Source organism: Arvicanthis niloticus, chromosome 4, assembly GCF_011762505.2.
Source record: "Arvicanthis niloticus isolate mArvNil1 chromosome 4, mArvNil1.pat.X, whole genome shotgun sequence".
In the NCBI taxonomy this organism is placed as follows: domain Eukaryota; kingdom Metazoa; phylum Chordata; class Mammalia; order Rodentia; family Muridae; genus Arvicanthis; species Arvicanthis niloticus.
In genome coordinates this window covers 84,727,288-84,751,382 of record NC_047661.1, presented here as the reverse complement: position 1 = coordinate 84,751,382, position 24,095 = coordinate 84,727,288, and the positions used below count along the sequence as shown (strand labels likewise).

The following is a 24,095-nucleotide window of genomic DNA, read 5'->3' as shown; positions in this document are numbered from 1 at the left end:
CTCCTCTTGTCTCTTACATGGTAACTTTATTCTTCACTCTAGCACCACAAGGAAGTAACTTGGCTTTAAAACACTGTCCCTGGATCCCCACACCCTTCCCTTACTGCCCGTTTCTCAGTTGCTAGGCTCAGCCAGCTCCTTATTCTATCTTCCTCACCTCTCTCTCATTCTGTCAGCACACCCCAGTCAGCCCTTTCCCCATATGATAACACTGAAAGGGTTTTCATTAAGCTCCTGAGCAACCTTCATGGGGCCAAACTTAGTCAGTGGTTAAATTGCCAACTCTTGACTGGGGATGCCGCTCAGTGGCAGAGTTTGGCTAGCAGGAGCCAATCAGGGTGCCGGGTTGGGGACTGTGGGGTGGGGGTGAGGCAGAGGTTGAGACTCTTAGCTATTTCAGCAGTAGGCGAGGGCACTGACTGACCACTCCCTCTTTCCTAAAACAACTCCCTGACAACTTCCTTCTATCCAAGGTGTTCCTCTAACCTGACTGCCAACCCCACTTGTCTTTAACTCTACTGCTGTGGTTTCTCTTGGCCCTCTCTTCCAGCCACTCCCCATCCCTAAGAGAGTTTATGTAGACTGGAAAGTCAAATCATATACATCCTGATGGCTCTCAAATTGATATCTCAGATCCGTACCTCGTTCACACTGTTCATTCAATTCCTCTACTTGAGTAGAAAACAGGTAAAATAGTAGTTTTGTTTTGAAAAAGACTTATTTTTATTCTATGTATATGGGTGTTTTGCTGTGTGTGTGTGTGTGTGTGTGTGTGTGTGTGTGTGTGTGTGTGTGCAACACAAGCATGCAATGCCCATGGAGGCCAGAAGAGAGCCTCAGACCCCCTGCAATTACAGCCTGTTGTTAGCTGCTTTATAGGTGCAGGGAACCCAGCCAAAGTTCTTCTGCAAGAGAAATAAGTGCTCATCCTCACTGAGCTTTCTCCACCCCCCACAAAATAGAAATCTGAATTTCTTCGGTCCCAGCCTTGCTCTTACCCTGTTTTCTCTCTCATTAAAAGATATCAGCTGTTAGGCCCCCAATCTAAGAATCATTCCTAACTGTTCGGTTCTACCTTCTGCCTTCTCAAGTCTAAATCTATTAAAATAGGTTTAATAAAGCTAAAATAAACAAAATCGAAAATAAAATAACCATTTCTCACCTAGCATGCTGCTGCCACTCTTGTCCAACTGGACACGAACAGCCACCTACTAGACTGCCTCTGTGGACATTCGTGCTTCTGTTGGATATTTTACACACACAGCAAGACACACTCCAGCTCCTGATGGGTCTGAAACTCATTGTGTAGTCCAGGCTAACCTCAAACTTGTGGAAACTTATTGTGTAGTCCAGGCTAACCTCAAAGCTGTAGAAACTCATCGTGTAGTCCATGCTAACCTCAAATTGTGGCAATTCTCCTGCTCCTGTTTTCAGAATGCTGGGATTACGGGAGTAGGTTACCATGCGCTGCATAATGCTAACCTTTAAAAACATGAACTAGATATAGTTACTTCTGGGTCCACCCTCTCCTCAGGGCTTCCTTTTGCCATTACAATGGCCCACAGGCTCCGTAGGGTCTGGCCATTTGTCCAGATCTTGGCGCTTCACTCACTACTCTGCTCTTTGGCCATAGACTCATCCATCCTTTCTCTTGCCTTTTGCCATTCCTGAAATATGTCAGACACATCCCACCTCTGGGTTTGTGGCTGATTTTCTCTCAGCCTTAGAGGGTTGTTCTTCTCATCCAGCCTCTGTTGGCTAGACTTGTTTCTTCATAGCATGAGTAAAAGCGTGCAAAGCCCTCACCGGTGACCTGTGAATTTTGCTACTTTTTTTGCTGTTCGTGTTTCCTCTACTAGGTCACAAGAATGAAAGCTCTGGAAGTGACTTTATTAGGCACTCAACTAGTAACTGTCCCATGATTGCATCTCTTCAAAATTCTCTTTCTGAATTTTTTTTTTTTTTTGTCCTTTCTCATTTTAATGTTGGCCTTAACACCGTCTCAAAAGGCAAGGCCCTAGCTCCTGTCTGCACACTATTCCTCCTGACGCTTTGAAGCACAGCTCCCTTAAATATATTCCGGACACTGCCGGGAAGGCGGAGCCCGGGGCGGGGGGCGGGGCCTGCGTGCTGCGTGCGTGCGCGTTCCGGAGGCGCCGCCGCCGCCGCTCCCGAGGCCGCTGCTACTGCCGCCGCCGAGCAGAGCCGGAGCCCGAGCCGCGGCCGAGAGGAGGGAGGAGGAGGAGGTGGAGGAGGCGCCGGGCCGCGGGGTGAGTACGGGGCACGAGTGAGGGGCGCGTGCTGGCCGAACCTCGGTGGCTGCTTCTTAGCCATCCGCGAGTCCCGGGCGGCGGCCGGGGGCCTGGCAGGCGGGAGGGGCCGCGGCTGGAGGCCGGAGCCAGCCACGCCCGCGGACCGAGGCCGCCCGGCGGGGCCTGCGGGACCGGCCGCGAGGGGCGGGCCGCGAGATGGGACGCGTGTCCGCGCCGGCTCCGCTGTCGTCTCCGCGGCCGGGGAGGTGCGGTGCCCTCCGCGCGGCCTTTGCCCCGGCCGCCTAGCGCTGACACCTCTGCGTCCCACTCCGCCGCCAGCACGGTTCCCGCCCTCCCTGCCCTCTGCCTTCTGCGGCTTGCCATGTGTTCGCCTTTGCAGCGTTGCTCTCTGATCTCTGCTGCTTCCCCTGAATTTTGTCAGGAAAGAGGCCACGATGTGATTCTTGTCTTCCTTCCACCGAGGGCGTGTGAGGAGTGTCGGGGTGGTGGGATTGTGGCTTGTCTCCTTACTCAGAAAGTTAAGGACAGTGTCTTCTGCTGAGTTGTGTAATTTGCTGTTGTAAGGAGAAGAGAGCAAGGAAGGACAGTTGTGTCCCCCGCGTCCGCCCCCCCTCCCGTCTGAGATTTCCTCACAGGATAGAAAACTAGAGTTTAGGGGACCTTTCATCCCTTGGAGAAAGAGCTACCGTTCGAAACAGTGAGTGTATTGCCGTTGGGAAGGGAAAATCATTTTGTCGGTGCTTTGAAGGAAGTACTGTGTAAGAAATGGAATAAAAGGGCAGGAGGTTAATGGGCCAAGTGTTACAGGTACCAGCCACTGTTTTCTGCTTCTTAGGTGGCTGAAGATACTGTTTTTATTAGAGTCAAACTCTCAGAATTAACCAGGGTAGTTAGCCTTCAAATGCAGGCAGTTTTAAGAGACGATGCTGGAAACAGGATTTGGAAACTTTCTTTGAATTTCCTGTCAGAATGTGTGGGGGAAGATATGCCTACGAGTACTCTTTTCTTTTGATGTAATTGATTTCTGTAACACTTTGATATAATAAGTACTAGATTAGGTCCCAGACTCCTTCCTGTCTTCATGCTTTTCTGTAACACTTTGTCTCAGAATTAAATTTACATTTTCGGATATTCTTTCTTAGTATGGTGTTTGAATGAATCTTGTTTAGTTCCTTGCTACTTCAGGTTCTGTTATGATTGTGTTTATTAGTAAGGATTATACCTGTGCCAGCATTTGTTGACTGAGTTGAGTGCTCTGTTACACATCTCATATCTTTGGAGAGGAACCTTTATGTTAAATGTTGCATTCTATTTTCATTATAAAAATGCCATTCTTAACCATTTCTAGAATGTGGTGAAATATATGGACTCTTCCTTTGCCCAGGAAAAACAAAACAGGCATTTATGCACAGAATTTTGTATTCAGCTTCTGGACTCCTCTAAAGCTACCCATAGATACTCATCTTAAAAGTGAACTGAGATCCTGATATTATTCAGTTTCATATTAAAACTTTTGAAAAGTGTAGTTTTGTGGTCTCAGGTGTGATTTTGCTTTCACCTTAAACTCTGGGGATTTTGGTTTCTGGGGAACAAGGTTTAAGATGTTTAAAATTGATTAGAGTTTTATGGGGGAAAGTTTTCAGTAACAACCCCAGCACCCCCCCCCCCAGCACCCCCAGTCTCATGTAGCTCAGTGCTGTAACTGAGGAAGACCTTGAACTACTAATTCTCTTGCCTCTACCTCCAGAGTGCTTGGATAGGTATATACTTCCCTGCCTGGTTTATGTGGTGCTGGGGATGAAACCCAGTTTCATGTAGGTACCTTTTAGCAGTCATTTTGTGTGTAGTGTTGAGGATCTAACCCAGGGCCTCAAGCATCGCTGTCAAGCACTTTGCCACTGAGCTATAGTCCCAGCTCTAACCAGTAGCCATTTTAAACCAATACTCTGCAGTATCTTTTGGCCCCTAAACTCATAGTCATGACTAATCAAGCTTTTGTTTGTATAGTCCATGTTTTAGTAATATGAGCATTTGAAAATCAAATAATTTCTTTTTTTCTCTTTCAAGTTTGTTCATATGTGTGGTCTTCATGTAGTTTACTGTGAAAATATGCAATATTCAGGAAGTACTTAATTGAATGTCTACTGGGCATTTGCCTAGCAAGTGCAAAGACCTGGGTTCAATTCCCAGAACATTAAAAAGAAACAAAAGAACTGGGTAAGAATTTCTTGTTGTCATCCCTTCAGCAGAAGTGACAGACCACAACCAAGTAAATGTAGAGTGTCAGGTGTTACAGCTGTGTGGAAGGGTGAGGACTGGTAAGGGGCTGGAGAAGGACACTGGCAGGGAAGACCTGAGACTGGAGCAGAGACCCGAAGGAAGTGAGGAGGGATTTGTGCTTCCTCAGATACAAAAATATGACAGGAAGAGCAGCCTTCTAGGGCAAAGACCCTCGAGTATATGTGACCCCTTTGAGAACAGCTAGGAGGGCAGTGTAGTCTAAGAACAGTAAGCAGGGAGAGAAGAGGGCTTGAGATTAGAGAAGTAACTGGGACCCTTATACTCAATAATAGGACTTTTGGATTTTACTTTGAACGAGATGGAGGAACCCTTAGCGTAGAAGAGAGACCTTTTCTGACCTAAGTTTATGAACATCATTCTGACTATTGTGTGGAAGTCAACTCAGATTGGGGAAGGAAGGCAAGAATGGGATCTAGGAATTTTGTTTTCTTTTCTTCTTTAATGTTCTGGGGATTGAACACAGGTCTTTGCACTTGCTAGGCAAATGCCCAGTAACCAAGTTACATCCTGCCCTATGTCTTCCTTTTTAACCTTGCAGCCATGCTAAGATAGTCCCATCTTCTTTCTGTTGGGCATGTAGGTATCTTCCCTTCCCCATTAAAATGACAATGACATTTCACAGTAGTCTAGGCAACATTTTTTTTTTCCGGAATACTTCCTTGTGATTTATTTCTAAAAGGATCACTGTATGAATAGACTTATAGTTGGTCACCTCGTTTTAACAGCCATATTTTTTGAGCACACATTTTATGGCAATCTAGTTTGAATTGGGTGTTATCACTACAAACGATTGTTTTGGTCATCAAATGAGATCTTTTAGACAGGTTGAATTTAGCTCACCTTTGCTTTTCAGCATTTAACCACAGAGTGCTAATTGGTGGGGCTTCAGGAATGAATTAGAGGGCCTTTGCTCTCAGTGGACTTTTACATTCTTCCGTTTTGTAATCTAATAGTGAAATAACTGAGTCTTGACAGTGTTTTCTGTTACTGTGAACTTTGTGGGTCGTTGATGGTCTTATGTAAAATAAGTTTCTAGTTGTTCAGTCTGGCAGCTACTTTTTCTGTAAGGAATTTTCTATAAAGAGTTTTTTATTGGCCTCTATAATTTGTTTATGTTTTGTTGATGTTTTTAGAATCTTGTATGTTTGACAGTAAATTACATCAAGTAGTCCTTAGTTAAGAGCAGTTGAATTTTCAATTGTTGTAGTGCCTGTTATTTAGAAAATAGATTGTTGTTGTGTTATGCAAGGCCGTCTTTGAATCTTTGACATTTTATTTAGTTTTAAGAGGAGAATGATACCAGTTTTGTTTTTTTTTTCATAGAAAATTATACCACCAAGGCTTTGTTCAGCATTTCTGGTTCTGGAATCTAGAAGGCTTGATTTGGTCTGAGCCAAAGCTGTGCCCCTGTAAAAGGAGGGAGCACAGCTGAGTTTCCAGGAAGCACCAAGCACTGTGTAGGGAGTGCTCACAGAGCTCCGTGCTCAAGGGGCTTGGCTCCAAACAGCTCTCACTTCAGACGTCAATAGCAAGAACTTGTACAAAGCATTTATATCTTGCTATTCTGGTACATTTAAAATTGTGAACATAAACTTACTTCCCCTAAATAGTCTTTGTCAAATTAAGCTAATCACTTGTGAAAAGTTACAGCATAGTTCAAGTATTTTATGCTCATTTCAATGTTGTAGTGAAAATTACTGCATTACTTAATGTAGATTTTTATCTTGTAGAAAATACTATCATTAAATAAGAATATTTTAGCTTTTGTATGTTAATGAGAGGAAGTTGAAGCATCCTTTGTGTAGGCCTGTGTGTGTACATATCACAAGTAATAATTTTATGTGTCTTTTAGTATTTCATATACTTAATTTACATTTTGAGTTTTTTGTAGTAGTGGTTATGGTTATGCAGTGAGCGATCTTGGCCTTCCTCCCCTGGGCACACAGTTTTGAGATGACTGGTTAATTTGTTTCAAAGTTAAATGATCCTGATGAGTATCAAACATATAAGGTTAGCTTTATTCATTATTATGTTCTGATCAGCAAAGCAGTTCAGCAAAGAACTGTGCCATGCTCTCATTTCTTCCTGAAAATAGGCCTTTCAGAGTGAAGGATCTGATGTGCGCTCACACATGCACCAATATAAAAAGGGAAGTTGTGTGATTATTAACGTAAAACTGAAATAAGAAATGGTGTACTTTCATAACAGGAATAAAAATAGTCCTTTTAGTATTATTTTCAGAAATACCTGATGTACACCTGGGAAATTAACTGTTTTATGAAATAAACTTTAGTTATTATACAAGTGAATGACTTTTTAAAAGAGTACTTAACTTACTTAGGGCGTATCTATTTTCTGTAGATAAATCTGAAAGAATCTTTTTGTAAGTCACTCTAATTTTTGCCATTTTTTAAAGCTTAGTTCATATTGATAGGGTGAATGAACAATAAATAAAGCATGTAAATTATGTGTTTGGTTTTAGGACATAATACAGTATAGTCATATTTCCTAAGAATATTAAAGTACAAATAACTGATTTTAAAAAAACACTTTTGAATTAATTAACAATTTAAAGGTCCTTGCTCTGAACTCAAAAGTGTATACTAAGCATGCTACTTATTGTGGCCTTTAAATTTTTTTATGTCTATGTGTTTTTGCCTTAGTATATGTTTGTGCATCACATGTATGCCTGTTTTCCAAGGAGGCCAGAAGAACATGTGGGTGCTAGGCATTGAACCTAGGTCCTCTGGAAGAGTAACCAGTGTTCTTAACCACTGAGCTATTCCCCAGCCCCTTTTTTGTGTTTTTTGTTTCAGTGCTGTTTTATACCGACTTATGGTGCATGTGAAAAATTTTTTGTTCAGGATAAGATTGTGGTTTAGCTTTTAGAGGCAAAACTAGAGGTACAAAGAACTAGGTGCAGCTGTTGGACAAAACCCAGATGGTGTTGCTTCTGCTGCAAGTGAATAGTAGGGGGGCTCTTACTTTAGACTGCCAGACATGTTGACTAGAGAGCACAGTCATTCACTGTATTTTCAGTGATATTTTAAATTCACTTATAAATAAAGTCATTCTGTTCCAGATAGCCTGGTGATATAATACAACATTAAAATAGCAAGTTCTATGTTAAATGTTGTAGTAGTTGACATTTGGCACTAATTTTAGAATTTTATGTAGTTTATAATCTAGCACAAATCTATTGGATGTGTTTGAAACTGTCCTTTCAGATCAAATGTAAAAGTATTGTATACTTTCATTAACAGACCTATTCAGCCATTGAACCAATGTCTTAAGTATAAATTTATTTTATTTTACTTTATTTTATATGTATGGGTGTTTTGCCTGCATGTATGTCTGTGTACCAAATGAGTGCCTGGTTGAATAAGCCAAAAGAGGGTGTCACGTCCCCTGGAACTAGAGTTAGGATGGTCGTTAGCCATTGCATGGGTGCTGGGAGCTGAGCTCTAGTTCTGGAAGAGCACTAAGGATCTTTAGATTTGAGCATCTCTCCAGCCCCTTACAGGTTTTTATGACCTATATTTATGATCTCTGTTTTTATTATGAGCATGCCATGATGTGGATGTCAGAGGACAACTTGTAGAAGTAGGATCTCTCCTTCCACCATGATTCTCAAGGATCAAACTCAGGGACCTTTATCTGTTTCACCATCTCACCAGCTGAGAAGTTTGAACTCTGTGTTGGACACATGTAAATGTGTAATAGTTCATGTCTTCTTTTTCTTATTTCTTTCTTTCTTTTTTTTTTTTTTTAAAGCAATAGTACTTTTTTAGTAGTACTTTTTAGTAGCCTTTAGTACTTGGCTGTCTGTTAAATGGTAGGCTTTGTGCAGCTTCATAATATTATCCCTTAGTTGTCAAAAATAGAGTAAAATAAAAATTATAGATTGTGATGTAGCTCAGTACACACACACACAAACACACTATACTAGAGTTGTTTCCTTGTTAAGCTGTTTGAATTTTGTTTAATGTCAAGGCTTGTGACTTTCTTTTTTTGTAGATTTTTAATATTTTTTCCCCACATCAATTAAAATCATCTTGTGTCACTAAAATGTCTAGTTAGGATGGATGTGTGGATACACCAAATACATCACTTTGCATTCTTAGTGAACTCTGGGAGCTTGCCAGGTTTATTTTCAAATTTCTTCCTTCTGAGACCTAACTGATATGCTTATAAGAAACAATAGTATATTTAGTTTGCAAAACAAGGATGGACATTCTAGTTTCTCTATTTTGCATGTGTGAGTTTGGGTTAATTTGACATTCACTTTCCACAGTCATACATAGAAAATCTGCTCAACTATGGTGCTTTCTTCTTGGATTTTGGCTGTCCATTAAATGATAGGCCTTGTGTAGCATCATAAATACTATTGAGTTTTACATAACATCCTTTATACAATCTAAAAGTAACCATGGGCATAATAGAACCTGACAACAAAACGGGACTGATGGGTTTTTGTCCTGAAAAATGTAGTTCCTATTCCAGCTAATCTAACATGCCCCCTCTCACCTCCCCGGAGAGACAGAGACAGAGAGATCAATATTACATCGTGGCAAGTTTTGAAAAGAACATAAGGGTAAAGAAGAAATCTAACATTTTTGAAGATTCCATTACACAGAGCAAACCACAGCAATATTTCAGTATGGATTTTTCTAGTTTTTCTTTTGTGTGTACAGACTTTTCTTTTTATAAAAGTTAGATTTGTGCCGTATACTACTTAGTTATTACGTTTCCTGTCTGTATGGGATGTTGGTCCCTTGGTTTAGAGCTTTAAGGTTGACTATTTATTGTACTACTATTTTAAACAATGGAGAGAGATTTTTGTACATTTATCATTGATTATATTTGTTTTTGTCTTTTCCTTCCTCCCTTTGCTTTAGGCTAGATTCCCAGAAATGGGATCTCAGGCTCAAAAGGTAGTTGCCCTGTATGAGTGTCTTGCTGCACCTTCAGTGGCATTGAGCAGGTTAGTTTTTACAGTTTTTGCTAGTGGGGTTGACCCATGTTAGAGTCTTCATGGTTATACCTCAGACTTCATATTAAGAATGTGGAACACTATCAGTTTGAAAAAGTTGAAGTGAATTTCTTTAAAAATACTTTAGATGAAAGTGATCTGTGACAAAATAAACAATGGAGTTGCGATCTGAGCATTGTGTGTTTTATTTATTGGTTTTTTGAGAGTTTTTTTTTTTTTCTAAAATGATGAATATGAGAAAGTGAAACTTTATACTTTGTATTCTGGAGATATTGTAATGTTGCCTAAGCTGTCCCCAAATTCCTGGGCTCAAGTGAGACTACTGCACTTTGCCAGTGTCAGTAGCTGGTTTGGCTTATTTGTTCATTTTTGCATGAGGTGACATAAAGTGTGTGAAACATTAACCTTTTATGCCACAGTTTTGAAGCCAGTGAGGTTGGTAGGGAACCAATCCCATAGGACTGTGGAAATGGTTTGGATTCTGTGATAACTAGAAAAGGAAGGCACACTGCTCATCTCTTCCCTCTATGGATGAGTGTATGTAGTATGTAATACCTGGCTCTGAAGGCAGCCTTCCTAAGAATACTAGCTAAAAACAAATCTGCAGGGCAAACAGCAGTGTCTTGTTTGTAAATCCTCCCTTCCCATCTCTCTCACTCTGCGCGTGTGTGTGCGTGTGTGTTTGTGTGTGTGCGTGCGTGTGCGTGTGCGCACTGGCACAAGCCATAGCTGGTGTGTGAAGGTGGAGATTAGAAGACCACCTTTGGTGTTGAGCCTTACATTCCACCTTGTTTTAAGATAGAGTTCTCTTGTTTGCTGCGTACGTCAAGATAGCTGGCCTGAGTTTGAGTATTCTCTTGCTTCCTCCATAGGTGTACTGGGATTGATTACAGAGACACCTTGCCCAGTCTAGCTTTATGTGGGTTTTTGAGGTTTAACTTAGGTCTTCTCAATGAGTTCTCTCCCCCCCCCCCCCAGTCTTGTAGCATACATCAGTTTTTTTTAATTATTATTTTTAAATACAACATTACTGTTTTCCCCAGGAATCTACAGAGATCAGAATAAATTACTTTTAGTATTGCGAAAAGCCTAATAAAATTATATATTTTTGGTGTGGTGGTGCACACCTTTAATTTCAGCCCTTGGGAGGCCAATTCAGGAGGACTTGAGTTTAGGGCCATCCTACGCTACACATTGAGTTCTATGCCAGCCAGGGCTACATAGCTACACAGGAGAAATCCTCTCTGTAAAGTAAAAGAGCTCCCCCGCCAGTGTGTGTGTGTGTGTGTGTGTGTTTGTGTGTGTGTGTGTGTGTGTGTGTGTGTGAGAGAATAGACGTATGGAGACAAGCTATTGCCTATCTTTTTTTAACTGGTAACATGTAGATTCAAGTCTTTGGGCCTGGTTTCTATAACCCATTAACTCATAGTTAATGTCAGACTGTGAGAGCATAATTGGTTTGATTCCTCAGTCTGTGGAAATTTTTTTGTTTATGGTGGAAAGAACTTAGCATTGAATTACATTAGTTTTTAAGTCTAAACATTTGAGAATCTGATTAACCTTTACTTAGTCTGACTAGCAAAGTACCAATGAACTTGGTACAAAAAGCTCTTTAAGGGTATGGAATCCATGGAGAATAAAAGTTCTTTCATAGAAGGGTTAGAAACCACTGATCAATTTTGTAATCTCCTTGGGGACTTAAAGAAAGGAACTAATATTTCTTTGCTGGTAGACATCTTATCATTCCACTTAAACTGCATAATAAGTCTCTGAAGTGGGTACTAGTTGTCTTAACTTGCTAGTGTTAAGATACAGTAATGGACGTTATCGCAGTTTGGGGAGGAAAGGGTTTATTTCATCTTACAACTCTCAGCTCATCACAGAAGGAAGTCAAGGCAGGAACCTGCAAACAGAAACTGAAACAGAGGAATTCAGAGAAGCATGGCTTGCTTCTCCTGGCTCGCTTAAGTCTTCTTTCTTATACAACTCAGGACCACCTGCCCAAGGGTGACATCTGCCCACCTACATCAATCATTATCAAGAAAATACATTATAGACTTACCTACAGGCAGTCTGAATGGAGGTATTGTTCCCAATTAATGCTCCTCTTCCTAGGTAACTTTAGCTTGTATCAGGTTAACAAAATAACAACAAACCACCCCAACAAGGGCACCTAATGTCACTGTCACAATATAAAACATTCCAGTTTTTGAAAGCTTACAATCTTAAAGAATTCACATTAAAACTTTAGTCTCTTTATCGTTTTTTAAAGTTCTAACCCTCTCTAAAGTATCCAGAGCTTCTCTAAAATATCCACTTTTTCTCAGATTTTTAAGCCTGTCAGATTTCTGTCTCTAAGATTCTAAAGTCTTGTTATATGTGGGTTCTTATAAAATCAAAAAATGGGTTGCATATTTCTCTCTGGGGCAAGAACCAGGGCACTGTCACAATCAAATCAAGCAGTACCAAACTTCCACAGTGTAAAGAGTTCAGTAGTTTGACATCTGGGACCTATTTGTGATCCTCTGGGCTTCACAGGGCCTGGACCACTTCTCTGGTTTCATCTTCTGCAGCACATCCAGCTTGTTTCCCAGGATCACGGCCAGGTCCACTCCAAGGCTGCTGCTGTCTTTGGTAGTGCTGACAGGGTACTGGTATCTATCTCCCCGGTAACTGGGCTGCACCTTCATTAATAGCCTCTCCTGGGATCTCTTCAGTACTCTAAGCCAGGTTCATGGTACCAAGCCTCAACTTCTCTCTGTGGGGCTCTCTTCAATTATACTTATACTGCAACTAGGGGTTCACCTTCACAAGTGGCTTTTTCCATAGTGCCATGCCTCAGCTGCTCTCCATAACCCCTTGATGCCTTCAAAACTTTTATATTGCAATTTTGGTGGCCATCAGGGACTAAAGCCTTGCCCTACTCTACAGACTATATAGTTTCTGTGTGTTGATTGTGAGGAAACACTTTCCTGAAGATTTTGCCTCAATGATTCTGATATTTTATTAAAGCTGATTTCTCAGCTTCAGCTAAATGACAGTTGACCCAGAAAGCAAAGGTTTTTACTGGTGGTACTGCTCTCTTTTAATCCACAGCTCCAGCTGACCAGAGACTGTAGAATTTTTTGTTTGTTTTTGCCCCCCCCCCCTTCAAGATAGGATTTCTTTGTGTAGCCCTGGCTGTCCTGGAACTAGCTCTGTAGACCAGGCTGGCCTCAAACTCACAGAGATCCACCTGCCTCTATCTGGCATTAAAGGTACACACCACCACTCTACGAGACTACAGATTCTTTTTCTTATTTCTTTTTTTTATTTACATTCCAAATTTTGGCCCCCCTCTCCTGGCCCCCTTTGCAGAGTTCTTCCCCTATTCCCCATCCCCCTCACCTCTGAGAGTGCCCCTTCCCAACCTTCCCCCCTCTCTGAGGCATCAAGTCTCTACAGAATTAGGCACATCCTCTTCCACTGAGGCCAGAAAAGGCAATCCTCTTCTATATATGGGGGTTTCGGGGTTGGGGGGTTGGAGTATACAACCCATATATACTCTTTGGATGGTGGTTTAGTCTCTGTGAGCTCCCAGGGGTCCAGGTTAGCTGACACTATTGGTCTTTCCATGGAGTTGCCATCCCCTTCAGTTCCTTCAATCCTTCCCCTAACTCTTCCATTGGGGTCCCCGACTTCAGTCCAATGCTTGGCTGTAGGTATTTATATCTATCTCATTCAGCTGCTGGAAGAGCCTCTCAGAGGACAGCCATGCTAGGCTTCTGTCTGCAAGCACAGTATAGCATCAGTAATAGTATCAGGGTTTGGTGCTCATCCATGGGATGGATCCCAACTTGGGTTGGTCACTGGTCAGCCATTTGTTCAGTCTCAGCTCCATTTTTGTTCCTGCATTTCTTTTAGGAACAATTTTGGGTCAGAAAATTTGAAGGTGGTTGGTGTCCCTATCCCTCCACAGGAGGCCCTGTCTAACTACTGAAGGTGGTCTCTTGAGGTATCCCCACTGTTGGGCATTTCAGCTAAATATTTCAAATATATAAAGGACTCAAGAAGTTAGACTCCAAAAACCCCAATTAAACAATGGGGCACAGAGCTAAACAGAATTCCCAGCAGAGGAATCTTGAATGGCTGAGAAGTACTTAAAGAAATATTCAGCATCCTTAGCCATCAGGGAATGCAAATCAAAATGACCCTGAGATTCCACCTTATACCAGTCAGCATGGTTAAGAGCACTGACTGCTTTTCCAGAAGTCCTGAATTCAATTCCCAGCAACCACATGGTGGCTCACAACCATCTGTAATGGGATCTGATGCCCTCTTTTGGTGTATCTGAAGACAGTGACAATGTACTCAAAATGTAGAATAAATGAATGTAAAAACAAAACAAACAAACAAACAAAAAAACTAGTGACAGCACATGCTGGTGAGGATGTGGAGAAAGGGGAACAAGCACTCCTCCATAGCTGGTCAGATTGCAAACTGGTACAACCACTATGTTGTTGTATCAGTGGTTCCTGGAAGTTCCTCAGGAAATAGTTTCTACCTGAACACTCAGCTATACTTCTCCTGGGCATATACCCAAAAGATATTCCACCATACCACAAGGACATGTGCTCTACACTATGTTCATAGCAGCCTTATTCATAATGGCCAGAAACTGGAAGTAACCCAGATGTCCCTCAACTGAAGAATGGATACAGAAAATGTGGTTCATTTACACAGTGGAATACTATTCAGCTTCTAAAAACAAGGACATCATGAATTTTGCAGGATGTGATGGAACTAGAAAATATCATCCTGAGTGAAGTAACCCAGACCCAAAATGACGTACATGATATGACTCACTAGTAAGTGGATATTAGCCAAAAAGTACAGAATACCCAGGATACACTTCACAGACCCTAAGATCATCTGCTTTGCTCTTAGCATTATCCTCCAAATGAACAGCTCACCAAGTTTTGAATACTCAGTGGCTTTTCTAACCCGAAGTTCTGAATTCTTTCTGCAATCCTTCCAAAAATACATGGTTATGTCAACCACAGCAATACTCAGTGATCTGATAGCATTTTCTGTCTTAGCTTTGTATTACTGTGAGAGAGCCCATGACTGAAAGTGATTTGGAGAGAAAAGTGTTTATTTCAGCTTACAACTCTCAGCTCCCACTCCATCACTGAGGGAAGTCAGGGTAGGAACCTGAAGCCAGAACTGAAGCCACTCAGGACCACTGCTTACTGGCTTGCTCCTCCTGGACGGCATACCTCCTCTGTAGGCTGGAACCACCCACATCCACCATTAATCAAGGAAATGTCCTGTAGAATTGCCTATAGAGAGTCTGAATGGAGGTATGTTCTCAGTTGAGGTTTCTCTTTACAGATAACTCTAGCTTGTGTCAAGTTGAAAAAACAACAACAAAAACAAAACAACCAACCAGGGCACTGTTACTGTCCAGTTCTTACAAGTGATTAAAATAAAGGTAATTGTGTGCTTTATGAAAATTCACACAGCTCTAGGATTATTATTATAATACCAAGCTTTCCAAAAGATGAGTAGCATAAGGCAAAAAGATAGATGCTCAGTAATTATATATGTCCTGCTTAAAACCATGAATGAAGGACTTAGTTACAAGGAACCATCGCTGTACCAGTTGTCTGTTCTTTAGTAGACTACACCATTTTTCTCTTAGGTAAGTCTAGAAAGTTTCTTCAGAAATGACTACTAAGTCAGGCTGGAGAGGTGGCTCAGCTATTAAAAGCATTGCTGATCTTCCAGAAGACCTGGGTTCCATTCCCAGCATATACATGGTGCCTCTCAACCAGTTCTTATTCCAGTTGCAAGGGCTCTGATGCTCTCTTCTGACCTTTGTGTGAACTGCATGCATGTGGTACATGTACCTACATGCAGACAAAATACTCATACATATTATAAATAAATATATGAAAAAAGAAAAAAGTTGCTTTCGCTTTTTTTTTTTTTTTGTTATCCCCCGTCCCCAGTGAGACTTAAATTACTTATAGTAAAATGCTCTTTAAAACTCCTGAGGGCAGTGAAGATCAGATACTTTCTTTTTATTTTTTTTATTTATTCTTCTTTGATACAATACATCTCTACTGAAGTTTCCCCTTCTTCTCCCAATCCATGCCTCCCACCTACCTTCAGATTATTGCTCGTTCAGAGAAGAACAGGCTTCCCAGGGAAACCAACCCAACACTGCATAACAAATTTAACTTTACCATTATTTTCAATCTTAAGGAATGGATGCCCACCTAGAAATTAAATTAAGTTGATAGAAGCAAGTTAGAGATGTGAAGGGATATTAATAGAGGATTTACTGTAGGAGAATACTTAGCATGTGTGAGAGTTGTTTTTCTAGATGTAAGTAAATCATTTATTTTTACAAAGCAGAAATGAAAATGATGAAATGTCAGCCATGAGGAGGTAGGTTAATATTGAAGGAGGTGCATGTGCTGTATGGGCTGCTGTAGCTCACTGAGACCTTCAGAGAGGTGATGATGCATCTGCCATTGTTTGTAGCAATGCTAATGTTCACAGCTTCTTGGGGTGTACTGTCTCTCAGGTACTACAGTAAGCCTTGACAGAATGAGAAAGTTAGTTTTGGAAAGAAAAATATTTAAATTTATTTATTTATTTATTTTGCCAGAGACTAGCATAATTTGACAGGCTTTTTAAAAAAAAAAAAAAAAAAAAGTTAACTTTATATAATAGTTTGATTCTTAATATTGTCATTTTTCTGCTAAACTAATGTTTAATGGATGTTAATGAAGTAATTTGTGAGTTTATTTCTAATCTGCTTTTTAGATCCTAGTATTTGCAGTAAAAAAAAAAAAAAAAAATCATCTTCCTAAACATTGTGGTGGTGCATGCCTTTATTCCAACATTTTTGCATGTGGTGGCTGTAGAGATAGATTTCTGTGAGTTAGAAAACAGTCTAGTCTACATAGTGAGTGCCAGGCACACAGTACACAGGTCTGTCTCAGAAAACAAAACAAAACAAAACAAAACAAACCTTTGATTTCATTTGTAATCAACCCAACATTGCTTTACCAACCCAACATTGTTAGTGTAGGCTATTGTATTCTAATTTTTTTCACTTTACTCCTATGGTTTAGTATTGGTACATGGCTTTCTGGTATGAAGTTCTCATTCTTCAGAAAGTATTTCACATGTAAATTCAAGTATCATTTTTATATAGCTATATAGATCTGAATTTTAATGATACACTTTTATAAGTTTAATTAATGTAAGAATGTCATTGATTTATGGAAAACTGTGGGCAAGTAATGTGGGAAGAGGAATCTTAATATCTACTTTTATCTGTGTGTTAGGTGTATGCTGTTTCTTTTGCATTCCTATGATAAGAAGTCTGGGACTTTAGAAGCTCAGAATCGGTCAGTGCTGAGGAACAAATCCTCTTGTACTTTCTATTGCCAGGCAAGCACTATGACACTGTGCTGAGTCCTCCTCTCAGATTATTCTTTTCAAACATTCCTGTGCCTTTTGATACTTAGTTCCAAAACATAGGACAGACTTCAGTAGTAAAACATACCTTGACTTTTAAGTAAATGTTTAGTAACCTCTGATTAGTCTTTTAGTCAAATGTTACACTTTTACACAGAACATCGGCCTTATAATTCAGTAGCATTGGAACTCCAGCCTGCATTTGGAGCAGTGGATAAGCACAGTTTGAGAAGATGTGTTGTCCCATTGTTCCCATTGTGCTTTAGACTTGGGCTGCTGTCACCAATAGAACAAGCTTGAGCTCCTGTCACCACTCAGTGCCATCTGTTTACGTGTGCATGTAAGGAATAGTAGGCCTCAGATAATGGCTACAAAGAATCATTGCTTTAATATCTTCTTAGCTGGCTCTGTTTAGGTTCATGTGTGCTGGGCTGAGTTTTCACTCCTTAGTTTTCCTCTTTAGTCATAGTACTCTTATGACTATTGTTCAGTATCCCTGTGTGCTGACATGCAGAAGATGGGAATGTGAATACTTTTTTAAAAAGTGCCTAAGCTGGAAAAAGTTTTAAAAAATCAAATACTCATAAGAGAGTTGTCTTTACATGACGAACCATCATCCTTTCCCTTCCATCCAGTTAATTGTCACAGTATATTAAATCAAGTTTTTAGTCCTATAAACCACAGTGTTTTGTACAGCAAACCATAAAAAGTCTCTGTTGTTAAGGGGAGAGAGCAGATGAGCAGCGCTGACGGTGTTTTCACGGCTATATGTGTGAAGTATGATTAGTGTAGAGTACAGCAGACAAAGAAGTAAGAAAAGGTCTTAAATTGTTACCTCCAAATCATGGGATTATGGACAGTTGTTTTAATACAGGGTCTCCTCGTGTGGCCCACAGTGGCCTGAATTAGAAGTCCTTAGACTTTGCCCTCCAGCCTTCTGATAGCCCAGTCATGCACTCCACCACCCTGCCTGGCTTACTACATTCCTTTCACCATTTAGTTTAGGAGCTGTATACATTACACTGTTTATATCTTTTATATTCAGAAAATAAAAGCTCTAATATGAATTTTACTAGAGTATGAAATTAATTTTAAAAATGAAATTCTCGGATAAAATTAGTCAAACACTGCACAATTTAATAAATATAGCATTTGAAGTAGAATTAGGAGAATTTTTATATGATTAGAATTTGTGATAAAACTAAACAGGAACAAAATTGACTTTCTAGTTTCTGAATGTGGGGAATGAGAGATCCAGAAAAGGTCTGAAGTGCTTCTGATTGCATGCCTTGGAAACTTTAATCATTGTAATTGCCCAGTTATTGATTTTCACCACCTTATATATAACTGTTAATATCAGAATTTAATTTTATTCTTCTAAGTGGTATGCTAAGTCTCACTCTGTGTCAACTCATAATGTATCTGTGACCATCAGAAAGAATATTGGGCAAAAATTTGCGTGTAATACTTGGTAGGTTTTTAACCTCCATTTTCAGTTTTTTCATCTGCAAAATGGAAAAATGAATGGTATCTAAACTTTAGGCATGTTTGAAAGGTAAATAAGTATGCCTGACATATGAAAAGCACTTAAAACTTTACTACTGCTGTTCTTATTACCAAACGTTGCCATTAATGCCTCTCAGACACAAGAGTAGAAGACCTCTAGAGACTGGAGTTATATGTGTGTGCACATACATGAAGCCAGAGGTCAGTATCAGGTGCCTCCCTCATTTATTTTCGACAGTGTCTGGTTACTGAACCCAGAGCTCACTGATTCATCTAGCCTTTCAAGCCAGTGAGTTCAGGGGTTTACCCTTCTCTCCTACTCTCACATTGCTGTGCTGAGATTACAAATGCTGACTGCTGCACATGTCCAGCTTTTGCATGGGGATCTGTGCTTAGTTCTCCATGCTGTCAATGCAAGCACTTTACCAGCTTGCCAGGCAGTCCCCATTAGTTGAGTAAGGCAGTTAGCAGTTACATTTAGGCAGGTTACGTTTTTAAAGTTAATGTATAAAATATATCTTTGACATTCATATCTTAACATTTTAGAACTAAAGTAACATGGAAAATCTGTGACACAATATAGACAGAATGCTGGATTTGTGTGTTTTAAGTACTCATTCTCTGACTATGATCTAGGGTGGAGCCAGGAAAGCCAGCTGTACTTTATAGTCTCTGGTGTTCCTCAGGTGGTAGTCATGTGATACTCTTCCAGGTTTTTTTCTTTTTTTCTTTTCATGGTTTTCATTTTAGAATTAAATATATGTATTTCTTTGACTAGTCTATAATCTTGGGATCTTTCTGCTCAGCCTCTCGTCATCATGATTGCAGACACAAGCCATCATATCCCAGCAAGTTGTTTTATTTTTGAAGCTATAGAAATAAAAGTGGACATTTTACACTCACTAATAAAAATTAATGATGTCAACTTCTCATAGTGTATTCATTTTGACCTTGTAAATTCATTAAATATACACGGATTATGTGGCTCAAACTCAGGTTTTACCAGATTTATTTGGAGAAATGAAGTGTTAGTGAAGATGTATCTCAGTGTAGAATACTTGTGGAGCATGCACTAAGTCCTGGGTTTGATCCATCCCTGTGTCATTAGGAAAAAAAAAAACAAAAGAAAGAAAGAAAACAGAACATACCGGTGAGGTATAGATATAGTGAATATTTGCTTTCTGTGTATGTGTGGTTTATATAGGAAAAGTAGGACTTACTTTTTGCCCCAGAGAGCTAAATTTGTGGCCATCAAGAGTGGACTCAAAGAGCTAAAAGAAAACAAAGACAAAAATCCTTTAACTTTGTCTTCTAGCCTGTTAATATTTTAGTGTACAGCATTCTCCAAATTATTTAATGTAGTTCTTCCATCAACAGAAGTCAAATCAGATATATAATATTTCATGTTTCCCTTTTCATGACAAATGAATATACTTTAACTTCCTATTTAATGGACAGATAACATAGATGCATAACTGTTATTTAAATGATTCCCTATAGCACCTCCTTTTTTTTTTTTTTTTTAAAATAAAAGTTGTTCAATGAATATTCTGGTTAATTTTTCCCTCATGCATTCTAACTTATGTCCTCAGGATAGTTTCAAAAAATAATAATTATTTATTGTATATGTGTGTGTGTGTATTTTTTTTTTTTTTTTGGTTTTTCAAGACAGGGTTTCTCTGTGTAGCCCTGGCTATCCTGGCACTCACTCTGTAGACCAGGCTGGCCTCGAACTCAGAAATCTGCCTGCCTCTGCCTCCCAAGTGCTGGGATTAAAGGTGTGCGCCACCACCACCTGGCTTATTGTATATATTTTAATATTTTTAGTACATATGACTTAGAAAATCAAACTTTCTCCAAAGACAATCACCATTAGAATGTTCAGCACTTCCATGTGTGTTAAACATAGTTGCATAACACTATATTCTTGAAACAGAAAAGTAGACTGTAGCTTCACTGTAGGCAAGTGCTTGCTTGTTGAAGGTATACTAGTCATGTTTTCATTCCATGTGCATAATTCTTTCAGTGTGTCCCTTCTTCTACCGAAGGATCTTTTCTTTCCTACCTCTTTGCTTGTGTCGGTCTCATAAATTCCAGATTGTGATAGAGTCACTGGATCACTTAGGAATCGAAAGTGCTTTATATGCTCACTTTTCTGTTATTGCATTCTTTTGATATTGGCACCAGATTTTAATTGCAATTTTTTGTAGTAGAAATATATTTGTAGTAGAAAAATATGCAATATTTTGTAGTAGAAATAGAAAATACTTTGTATATGTGCAGGTATGCCTGTATAATTTACATATACAGCTTAATTTTGGCTCTAATTTTAAAAATTACTTTTAAGTTTTGTGTGTGTGTGTGTGTGTATTATATACCAGACTAGAATAATACACATATTTAATAACTTTTTAGAGCCTGGCCATAATTCAGAACTCTAAAGCTACCACTGAGTTTGTTATCTGTATTATAAAGTACTTGCAAGCACAGTAAATAAATAAAAAGGCTATGCACTCTTGAGGGTACCTGAAAGCGAAACATACTGCCTTGTTATACCTGTTAATCTTTAGTTTATTGATTGAAGAATTATGCGTTTATATTGTCTTTGTTTTGGAATTTGTTTTGTTCAAAGATAGATATATCCTCCCCTCTCTTTTCTGGTGATATATTTATTTTACACATATTATACTATTCTGTTTTGGTTTATTTATAGAGTTTTTGATGTATTACCTACACTTTCTTAAGGTTTACACTCTCATAAATCAATGTATACCAGAATAGAGTTATCTTAGGTGATACTTGAGACTCAGTATTTGTTTTAATACAGTCTTAATGTAATTAATACCTTGCTAGATTCAAGCAGGTTTCTTTATGGAAAATCAGTAAACATTTCAAAAAACTATTATTTTAGCTTTTAAAATAAAAATGTTTTTAGTTTTTAAAAATATACTCATTTCTTTTAGATTCATTTCTCATATAAACTTAGCTACTTGAACCATTTTTAAATATTTTGAATGTTCTAATTCTTTTAATAATTACATTACCTATAATTTTCCTTCCTTCCTTCCTTCCTTCCTTCCTTCCTTCCTTCCTTCCTTCCTTTTTCTTTTCTTTTTTTTTTTAAGATAGTATCTCTTTATGTAGACAAGGGTGGCCCTGAACTCACAAGAGATCTAGTAGGCTCTGCCTCCTGAGTGTTGGGACTAAAGGTGTGTGTCACTATGCCCCAGCCTGTGAAAGTCTTTTTAAAAGGACACCCTCAAGTGCATTTTTTTAGCTGATCTCAGTGGCACAGATACACCTGTAATCCCAGCACACAGGAGACACAGGTAATTAATTGTTTAGACATCACTAGGGAAGCTTCCTCCAGCACCAGATGGGAAGAGATGTAGAGAGCCACAGCCAGACATTACAGTGTGTAAGACCTTGGAACACTCAGCCCTGAATGAGATGTCTCCATCAAACCCCTCTCCTCAGGGAACCCTGCAGAAGAGGAGAAAGAAAAAGTGTGAGACCCAAGGGGATGGAGGATACCAAGCAAACAAGGCCCTCTAAATGAACATGAGCAAAGCTCATATGAACCACAGAGACGAAAGCAGAATGCACAGTTCTGCATCAGCTCCTCTGTGGTTGTAGTATGGCTTCCAGTTTAGTTTTTATGGGATACTGAGTGTGAACAAATGGGTCTCTTATTTTGTGCCTTCTCTTGGACTTTACTTTGTTGGTTTGTCTTATCCAACTTCGATGTGATAGTTTTTGTTTTATAATTTATTTTGTTACATATTTTGTAAAAAATGAATGAATGAATGAATGAATGAATGAATGGCAGATCAACCAACCAACCAACCGGCTGACTGACCTAGCCACTAGAGTAAAGATTAACAACTGAACTGTTGTAATCCTGCTGGGAGAGGGAAAATCAGTTTTCTCCAAAGGAGTGACACTGTGTATGTATATCAACCACTACAGGGCAGGCCTCATGTTCAGCATAGTTGACCAGCATATTATGGACTCTACAGTTGGTGTGTGTGTGTTTGTGTGTGTGTGTATGCTCGAGCACGCGCTCGAGCTTTTATTTGGTTATGGTTGGGTGTTTTGTGTTTGGGGTGGTGTTTTCTTTTGTTCTCTTGGTTTTGTTGTATTGAGTTAAAGTTGGGTGGATAAGAAAGGGGGAAGAAGCTGGAGGATTTAGAGGAGGGGAAGAATATGGTTAAATATATTTAAAGTTTAAATATATTTAAAGTTAAAATTGTTTTAAATAATAAAAAGTATAATAAAAAGAATTTTCAAATAAATTCACACACCAGGGTGGGGGAGGGGCAAGAGGAATGAAAGTTTGAGGCTAACCATTTATATAATGAACTTACTATATTTTATTTTAAAAGTGAGATTTTAATTACTCTTAGTGTTCTGGCATGTTCACACCTAGAATAAAGGCTGGTTGTAATAAATCTGCAATTTACAATGTACACCCTCCCCTCCACAGTCCCGACAGGATTGTTTCCAGTACTACTAGACCTTCTTGGAATTTAGTGGCTACTAGGTTAATTAGGTGTATTATAGAAAAACTGATCTTGGACTAGAGACATGGCTTGTTGATTAAGAGCAAGCAATGCTCTTCCAGAGGACCTGGGTTGGTTCCCGCATTCACATGGGGCAGTTCACAACTGCTTGTAACAACAGCCCCAGGGCACCTGACACCTCTGGCCTCTCAGCGGGTACCAGTGTCAGGTTCACATAACCATACTCATACTCATAGTTAAAACTAATAAAAGCAAATCCTTCTTTTGAAAACAAACAAACAAACAGACAAACCCATCTTGATTTGTGTTAGTGCTGTTTACCAAAGTGAAAACAGCCATTTCCCTGATAGTTTTATCTGGTCTTGTTGTGCTCTTTGAGACAAGAGTCTCACTGTGTTGCCTTCAGCTCTCATCTTCTGCCATGCCCTCCCAAGTCACTGGGGCTTGTTACTCTTCTCAGCTAGTAGTATCTTTTCGATGGGATGGTTATAAAAAATTAACATCTTAATTGTGAATTGATGGGCTGAGGTTTGCCACTGAACCAAGTTGAAGGTTTCATGCTTTGGCACAAGATACAGTGTTCATGAATTGTAAATACTTACACAAAGCTGCTTTTTTATCTTAGCGTCACAGTCACAAATGACAGCTTTTGCTTGAGAATTCAGTATGACTTCAGACCTCCCACCAAACCATGGGTAGCTTCACTACAGCTCTTACCCTGCTGACTGCCTACTTAGTTTCCTGAAAACTGAAGGTATAGTAAGATTGCAAACTAATTTAAATAGATAGTGCATGCAAAGAAGACATTTAATTTTGAGCTAAAATATGTGAAATTATTTTTATAAATAATTACAAAAATTAGAATGTATGATGGACACACACACACACCTACCACTATGTTTAGGTAAAATGTGCAGTAGGTTATGCCATCTAAGGCATGTGCAAGTGCACTGTGATGCTTCACAGTCAAGTCTCCTAGTGACTTAATTTTTCATATCCCTGCCCTTAAGTGATATTATTTCC

At 39.5% G+C, this 24,095-nt stretch overlaps 1 protein-coding gene across 1 annotated transcript in view; it reads left to right on the top strand.

Annotated features, from left to right (window-relative positions):
- The first annotated feature begins 2,127 nt into the window (after positions 1-2,127).
- Positions 2,128-24,095, top strand: part of Rap1a (RAP1A, member of RAS oncogene family) — a 73,223-nt gene continuing 51,255 nt past the window's right edge. Inside the window, exon 1 of the mRNA XM_034501004.1 lies at positions 2,128-2,270. The gene's annotated coding sequence lies outside the window, so the exon portion shown is untranslated. The remainder of the gene's footprint in view (positions 2,271-24,095) is intronic.